Below are 9,417 nucleotides of genomic sequence, written 5' to 3'. Positions count from 1 at the left end.
GAAGTGTCTCTTCATATCTTCTGCCCATTTTTTGATATGTTTGCCTGTTTCATGTGTGTTGAGTTTGAGGAGTTCATTATAGATCCTGGGTATCAACCTTCCTGTCAGAGATATTATTTTAAATTTGTGCATGTATATGCTTTTCAGAAATGATGGTCACTTTCACTTTGATGTGGTAATTCAAGATGATAGAAAACCTGAAATTTTGTTTTATACCTTTTTAAAGAGATTTCATGCTTTATTAGGCAATTCTTTCCTTTCTTTTTCACAAGCAGTTAAAGTTCTCCTGTCCCTGTAACACTTGTGGATGAGGAATAGGATGATTTGTCACCACCATTAATCCTTCCCCCTTCACAGGAACGGGTAGATGTAGGCTGGAGGTTTGCTGGACCCAGACTTGGTTGAAGACCAACAAGAGTATATTATCTCTTGATATTTACAAAACTTGGGAGCTGATTGCTCATGGGAATTCCTTTGTTTCCATAGAGGATTTTTCAGAAGAGAGAAAATCTGTGAGCAACTATGGAGAGCTGCAAAATTGCCACAGTGAAGAAGTTGCTCAACTAAAGTGAGAAGAAACCTGCATTTAGGCACTCTTGTTAGTTTTGTTAGTTTGTCACTGAATATTATTATCACTTTGAAATTTTATGCATTTCCTGGTGAGTTGTCGGTACAAGCATCACACCATATAAAATTAGGCAGTTGGAAAAGTTATGTTTTCTACATTTAGGTATTTGGATATAAATTGCAATAGTACTACTATTTGAGAAATAAAAGAATGGCTGTGGGTAATTTACTATGTTTCTGTTTTTGCTTAATTGGAAAAGATATTGAGAATTAATTTGCATAGAATCAGAACAAGGTGGGCGCCTGGGTGGCTCAGTGGGTTAAGCCGCTGACTTCGGCTCAGGTCATGATCTCAGGGTCCTGGGATCGAGGCCCGCATTGGGCTCTCTGCTCAGCAGGGAGCCTGCTTCCTCCTCTCTCTCTGCCTGCCTCTCTGCCTGCTTGTGATCTCTCTCTGTCAAATAAATAAATAAAATCTTTTAAAAAAAAAGAATCAGAACAAGGTGAGAGTGGGCTGTTTTGAGTTTTGCAATTTTTTTTGGTCTTTGTTCTGATAAGGGTATGGAATTTTCAGTTTGGATATTAAATCACTATTGGTGATCTCTTTTATAATAATAATGATAATGGTAATTTTGATTTTTATTCAGGAACCACAGAGCAGCATAGAAGAAGGCCTGAATTAAACTACATGAGGACAAAAACCAAGATTAAAGGTTTGAAGGAAAGTGCTAGAAATCTCTTTGTCAATAAATGAGGCAAATATAGTAAGAGGAAGCTTGCAAACACAGAAATAAGAAGGCAGACAGAATCTCTGCTTTCAATGAGTTTTTAATCTATCTAGGAAAGTAGACACTAAACCAGTCATAATGACTGGTTAAAATTGAGATTAACATACATGGTAGAAGTACAGGGAGCTATGAAAGAATATCACAAGGTCTTTATCTAGTATAGGAGAATCAAGGAGAACTTGTTTGAGTCAATGGCAATGGGAGCAGAAGTTGGCAGGTGGCCCTCAAGCTAAAAGCATGTATCTTTAAAAGTCTTTGGGTCAAGAAAGAGCTGGGTCTGTTGGAGTGGGAACAAAAAGCAATACTTCCAGTATGTTTGGAGCATGGAGAACAGTAGAGAGAATTGTGACAGACGACATGAGAGACATAGGCTAGGCATGTTCATTCAGAAACCATATTAGACAGGTTAATGATTTGAGGCTTCATCCTGAAATTAATGGGCAGGCACAGAAATACCATTGTTAGTTTTATATTGTTGGAAAATCTCTCTGGTTTCTGTGTGAAGAATGGATTGGTGGAATGCAACACTGGATTCAGGAAGATGAGTTAGAGAATTATTGTAATTATTCAGGAGACAAATGATGGTGACTTGGGAAAGGGTGGTGATAGAGGAGATGCAGAGAGGTACACAGGGGCAAGAAATCTTTAGACGGCATGTCTGGTGAGACTTGATGTGGTAGACATAGATATGTGTGTCCCAGGTCCCCTTTCAAGGAAGGACTTGATGTCGGCTGTGGGGAATGTTGTCAGTAGACAGTTTCCATATAACTACTCCTTCAGAGTCTGGCTCAGCTACAGAAAGCCACCATTTTCAAAGGTTACACCCTTACCCTGGTAGTCCACATCTGATGACTGAGCGAGGCAGAGGTATAAAGGTCTGATTATCTGGACCCAAACGGGGGCACTGTCAAGGACAGTATTTGCTCCAGAGCTCCCTGATGGGTTGTCTAAGGCTATGTTGGAACTACACCACAGTTAAACATCCATATGCCCAATCCCACTTCCTTCCTCCTCTCTTCATAGAGAATGATGCATGATAAATATCTTTTATCTTCAACTTAATCTCACTTCTGCTTCCAATGAACCCAATTGGTGACTGTTGGAACTAGAAAAGGAGTGCTCTGATTTCTTTAAGAAAGGCATTTGGAGCTGGATCAGTGACCACTCAGCTTACAATGAGAATTTTATCACTGGTGTTGTGGAGCACAGACGGCTTCTGGAACAAAGTTGTGGTATAGTTAATAAAACTTTCATTGGTGGGGAATTAGAATGGAAGGGAATGCAGTAACAGGTATACCAGTTGTTTAGGATTTATGGATAAAATAGTAGTATTTTTAAAATTTTATTCATTTGTTTGAGAGAGAGACAGAGCACACAAGTGGGGGGAGGGGCAGAGGGAGAAAGAATCACAAAGAGACTCCCGAGTGAGTGTGGAGCCCGACATGGGGCTTAATACCATGACCCATGATATCATGACCAGAGCCAAAATCAAGAGTCAGATACTTAAATGACTAAGCTACCCAGATGCCCCTAAAATAGTAATTTTAACAATAATGGGATTAGATAGCTATTATAGCATCATCAATAATCACTAGAAAAATAATAAACAGTTGAGAGTAAATAACAGGTAAGTTAAAGCCAAATGTGAGGAACAGAAGGCATCTTTGGTATAATACAAAGAAACTTTCATCTGTTAGAGTAACAGGGAAGAGAAAGCCAAGCAGAACAAGCCTAGGATTTAAAGTGGCTGAACCTTTGGTGGTGCCTAAAGATATTAATTGTAAGCTCCAATTAAGGCATTACTGAGACTCTAAGCCATGGAATAGGCCACATTCTCTCCTGATCACTAGACTTACATCCAGAGTTAAGTGATAGCACAACCCATTTATGGAATAATCTAGTTTATTTGAAAGGAGATGAGATATATAGCAAAGAAATTGTAAAACCTAGTCTATATACTGAAAGGAGTTGGGGGGAGTATGAATGGAACTATATTTTATAATATAGGGTGCCTGATCAGGGAGCAATAACTTAAAATTATATAACCAAGAGTTGACATGTAAGTTCTCTTCTAAGATATGAAACTTAATACACTGGTAATGATAAAAGTAAATAGTACAGATCCATTAGTAGAAAGAGTCCAATAATCACAGAAAACATAATGACTTATGCTAAGTAAACTGAAATATCATAATTGTTGTGGGATATAATGAAGGAAAGGATTAATGGGCTCAGGGATAAGGACAGGCTGGACCAGATATACTATATATGGACAGAAGCACTTCTCAAAGATTACATTCCATGCAAAAGACCAAAGGAAATACCATTTACCAAAGCTATAAAGAATATACTGCCAAAGGAGACACTGGAATTAGTAATAAGTTTAGTAGTGACTCTCCTTTATAGGCCATCAATAGCTATAGGAGATTCTAAGGAGTTTGGCTTGTGGATAACATTGGGAACATAGGACTCTGAAACAACAGAGGCAGGGTGACAGCTCTTAACTACCAGAAGCCAAGGGTTCATATTACCATAATGATAGTCAAGGTCACAAGGACATCTAGGAAAGTCTAATATATAAAGAGTTATGGAGATAATTAACAGAACACGATGCCCTGGTGGGAAAATAGATGAACAGCTGACAAAGATACTAAATTTGTGTCCGCAGGAAATAAAAATCAAGTATGGATAACCTAGAGGTTGAGGGCAATAACTCAAATAAAAAAAAGGCACAAACTCTTGTCCAATTTCCAGACCTAAGCTAGTTTTTAGATCCTTAAATCTCCTGACTAAAGAGGAGGCCAAGTCTCTAAAACAACATGATAACTGTGTACAGTAACGACTATTTCAGTTTTTCTAAATAGACTTATGGTTATTTATTCAGTTACTTGACCACTGAGGAAAGAGGAGTCCTCAAATATGTTAAGAACTGTTGGACACAGAGTCTGTGTTGACATCAATACCTGGAGTTCTCCAGTGTTATTGTGGTCTGACTGTTAGAGTACTATCCCTCCTCACTGCCATTCACAGCTTTGGGGGGTGGTTACCTTTGTCACCATGTCTCCCTCTCTCGTGCTGTTCTCTTGTCATTCTCTTTATCTTTGGTTGTGCAGTAGATATTCAGTCAGTCCTCTGTTCTTCTTCAGGATGAACTGTTCTATTGAAAGGTGTAATTTGGTGTGTTCCATGAGGGAGGTTATTCAGAATCTTCCTACATTGCCACCATGGTTGGGAACCCCTTGTTAATTTCTTCTACTGTTTTTTTTTTAGTTCCTTTATTCCTTCTTCTACTCTTATTGTCTTCCTTTGTAATTTATTTTTGTTTGTGGGTATGCCTTAATTCCTTTCTCTTTATATTTTAGGTAACCAATATAGGCTTTTTTTCTTTGTGATTACCATGTGGCTTATATGAAACATATTCACAGAGTCTATTTTAAGCTGATAACAACTTACCTTCAATTGCACACAAAAACTACACTTGCACTTCTCCTCTCCTTACATTTTAAGCCTTTGATGTCAAACTTTACGTCTTTTTTTTTTTAAAGATTTTACTGATTTATTTGACAGAGAGAGATCACAAGTAGGCAGAGAGGCAGGCAGAGAGAGAGAGAGTAGGAGGAAGCAGGCTCCCTGCCGAGCAAAGAGCCCGATGTGAGACTCGATCCCAGGACCCTGAGATCATGACCTGAGCTGAAGGCAGAAGCTTAACCCACTGAGTCACCCAGGCATCCCAAACTTTACATCTTTTTATATTGTCCATCTGTTAACAAGTTATTACACTATAACTATTTTTAATGTTTTTTAGCTTGTGTACTAGAGATAGAAGTGATTTACACATCACCCTTACAATATTAAAGTATTCTGAATTTGACATCTATTTACCATTGCTGATGAATTTTACACTTTTGTATATTTTCATATTTTGAAATTTTGATTTGAATTTTGACTTGAAGAACTCCTTTTACCATTTCTTGTAAGACAAGTCTAGTGGTGGTGATCTCCCTTGGCTTTTGTTTGCCTGGGAATGTCTTTTTCCCTTAGTCTTTTCTGATGGAAAATTTGTTGGGTATCTTTCAACACTTTGACCATATCATTATACTCCCTCCTTGTCTGCAAAGTTTCTGCAGAGAAATCCACTTATAGTGTTTCCCTAATTTGTGATGATACTTGCTGCTTTCAAAATTCCTTTTCTTTGTGGGTTGCCTGGGTGGCAGTCACTTGAGTATTTGACTCTTAGTTTTGGCTCAGGTTATAACCTCAGGGTTTGAGATCAAGACCCATGTCAGGCTCTGCACTCAGCTGAGAATCTGCTTCTCTATCTCCCTCTTCCTCTACCCCTTCCCCCACTTGCTTTCTCTCTCAAATAAATAAATCCTTCTTTTTGACTTTTAACATTTTGATTATAATGTGTCTCCGAGTAATCTTTGGGTTGATCTTTCTTGGAGTCCTTTGAGCTTCCTGTACCTGAATGTCCATCTTTCCCAAGATTTGGCAAAAGAAATTTTCCCCTTTCTGTCATTTCTCCTTTTTGGCCTTCCAGGATGCAAATGATCAGTCTCTTGATGCTGTTCCATAATGCATGTAGGCTTTCTTCACTGTTCTTTTTGTTGTTGTTTTTCCTCTAACTGGCAAATTTTAAACAATCTTCAAGTCTCTTCTTCTTCTGCATCACTAAGTTTGTTGTTGAAGCTCTCTTTCTTCCGCATAATCAAATCTTATTGAAATTCTCTATTGATTTTTCTAGTTTTGTCTTCGTATTCTTCAGCCCCAAGATCTTTTTTTTTTGGTTGCTTTTTTAATGGTTCTACTTCTTTATTAAACTTCTCATTTTGTTCATGCATAGATTCCCTACTATCCTATTGTTGTCTGTCTGTGTTCCCCTGCATTTCCTTCAGTTTTGTAAGATGATTATTTTGAAATTTTTGTCATACAAATTGCAGATCTCCATTTCTTTGGAATCAGTTGCTGAAATTTTAGCAGTTTTCTTTGGTGGTGTCATAGTTACCTGAATTTTCATGATACATGCAGCCTTGCATTGGTGCCTAAAGTATTTGCATACTGGTTTCAGCAGGTATAGACAGTATCCTGCCTTTTCCTTCCTTACTTCCTGTGCTTTACCTCTGAAATCACAGTTGTGCTGGGTTGGGGCCAGGTTTAAGGCTGTTGCTGGGTCTGCAGTGGCATCCATAGTTGGTGGACTTGTGAGTATGGGCTTGGGTGGGTGTGGATCTGATCTGATCCCTTGGTGGATAGACTGCTTCCAGTACCTTATACAGTAATTTGGTTCTGGAACAAATGTTCATTCCAGAGTCTACAGTTGAGTCCTTTCCAGTGGGCCTATTATCATGTGCACGACATGTGTTGCTCCCTCCAGGTTCCTGGGATGGCTCCTTCCTGGTTACTGAATAGTTCCCTGGGTGGGAATGACTGGCTCTGGACAGTGGCCAAAGAGTGTCTTGAACCAAAGTCCCAGGTTGTTTCAGGTTCCACACCCAAGTTTGAAGGATGTGGAACTGGCTCTTGCAGGCACAAAAGGGTTTGTCTCCCACCAGGTTCCTGAGTGGGCTAGACTGGTCCCTATGTTCAGAAGGGCTGAAGCTAAGGTTAGGGACATTTCAGGATCTCCAGAGATACAAGTATATGTGTTTCCTGCATGATCCTTATCCCAGCAGAACTTCTCATGGACTGTGGCTATAAAGGTTTGGAACCAAGTATAGAGTCCTTTTAAGATATATATGGGCACAGACAGGAGTGTTTTCAGCTGGGATCTTGGGATCTCAGAACTATAGGCAGATGGCTGACTGTTGCTATGGATAAGTTGGAGTAAATTATAGGCCCTTTCAGGATCTCAGGGAGTGCAGATGGGAGTGTTTCCTGCAGAGTCCCTGTGCCAGCAAGACTATTCACAGACTGTAGCTGAGATGAGCTGGAGCTCAGTTACAGGACATATTCAGAATCTATAGTCTGACTGAGTTTGGAAAGCTTACCTCCAGAGGTTCCCAGACTGTGGCTGAGAGGACACGGAGCCATGTCACGGGACACTTCAGAGTCCAGAGGCAGGACTAAAGTCTATATGTCTATTACCCAGAGCATGCGTGGGTATGATCCCTCCTATATCCTTTGGTATATGGTACTAGTGATATACTCAAAGCCATACAGGGCTATAACTGAGTTCTCAGGGATATGGAGCTGTTTTCATTTCTGTAACTAGGACCATGCTCATCAGATCAGCCAACTGGTTGTGAGCCTGCCTTTTCGAAACAGATATTCTTGGGTTTGGATAGCACTGGGGTCTCACAATCTCCTACTTCAAACCCAAAGCTCCCACAGCGGCACTTTTGTCTATGGGATGGATGTCAAATTATTGCTGAGGAGGGGATATGCACAAGGGATGTCTTGGCCATTTTGCTGACATCACTCCTGCGAATTTCTTTTCCTGTGATGTCTTTTGTTTTTCTATGATAATGCTGGTCTCTTAAAATGAGCTGAGGACTGTTCCTCTTATATCTTCTATAGGTTTGTGGATTATTAGTAACATCTCCTTTTTAAATGATTTTTTATAATTTATCAGTGAAATGATTTGGGCTTGAGATTTTCCATTTATGAAGATTTTTAATTACTCATTTAACTCATTTATTTATTACATGTAAACGTGCGTTTTTAAATGTATTCTTGACTCAGTTTCAATAATTTGTGTTTTTATAGAAATTTGTCAACTTCATCTAACATAATTTGTTGGCATAAGTTGTTCATGGTCTTACCTCATAATTCTTTCTTATTTCTGTGAGGATGGTAATAATGGTCCTTTTTTAAATCTCTGATTTTAGCAATTTGAGTCTTCTTTTTTATTCCTCAGACTGCAAACTTACATTTTCAAAAAAATCGACTTTTGGTTTAGTTGATTTCATCATTACCTTCCTATTCTCTATTTTATTTGTTTCCAATCTAAACTTTATTATTGTATTCCTTCTGTTTTCTTTGATTTTAGTTTGTTCTTTTTTCAGTTTCTTGAGGTGGACTGTCAGGTTATAGATTTGAGATCTTTTTTAATATATATATTTAATATATATATTTTTATAATATAGATATTATATAGATATAGATAATATAGCTATATCTCTTTTTTAATATAGATATTTACAGCTAACTAATAAAACAGCTCTTTTTAATATAGATATTAACAGCTAACTAATATAGATATTTACAGCTAAGAGTGTGGCTTTAAATATGGCTTCCCATAAATTTTGATATGTTGTGTTTTCATTTTTACTCATTTCAAACTCTAAATTTCTATTGTGATTTCTCCGTGACATATGGATTATTTAGAAATGTGTTTTCTTTAATTTCTAAATATTTGTGAGTTTCCAAAATTTCCATCTTTTGCTGATTTCTAACTGCTTTGTGGTCAGAGAACACAGTCTGTATGATTTCAATCCCTTTATATTTATTAAGATTTGTTTTATGGTCTCTTTTGGATAATGGTTAATGTACATTTAAGAATGTATAGTCTGGGGCGCCTGGGTAGCTCAGTGGGTTAAGCCACTGCCTTCAGCTCAGGTCATGATCTCAGGGTCCTGGGATTGAGCCCCACATTGGGCTTTCTGCTAAGCAGGGAGCCTGCTTCCCTCTCTCTCTCCACCTGCCTCTCTACCTACTTGTGATCTGTCAAATAAACAAATAAAATATTTTTAAAAAAAGAGTCACTTATGGTTTGTCTCCCTCCCTATCCCATCTTGTTTCATGGATTCTTCTCCTACCCACTTAAGCCCCCATGTTGCATCACCACTCCCTCATATCAGGGAGATCATATGATAGTTGTCTTTCTCCGCTTGACTTATTTCGCTAAGCATGATACGCTCTAGTTCCATCCATGTTGTCGCAAATGGCAAGATTTCGTTTCTTTTGATGGCTGCATAGTATTCCATTGTGTATATATACCACTTCTTCTTTATCCATTCATCTGTGGATGGACAGCTAGGTTCTTTCCATAGTTTGGCTATTGTGGACATTGCTGCTATAAACATTCGGGTGCACGTGCTCCTTTGGATCACTACGTTTGTAT

The sequence above is a fragment of the Neovison vison genome, chromosome X (assembly GCF_020171115.1).
Source record: "Neovison vison isolate M4711 chromosome X, ASM_NN_V1, whole genome shotgun sequence".
NCBI classification, from domain to species: domain Eukaryota; kingdom Metazoa; phylum Chordata; class Mammalia; order Carnivora; family Mustelidae; genus Neogale; species Neogale vison.
This window is presented reverse-complemented; position numbering follows the sequence as displayed.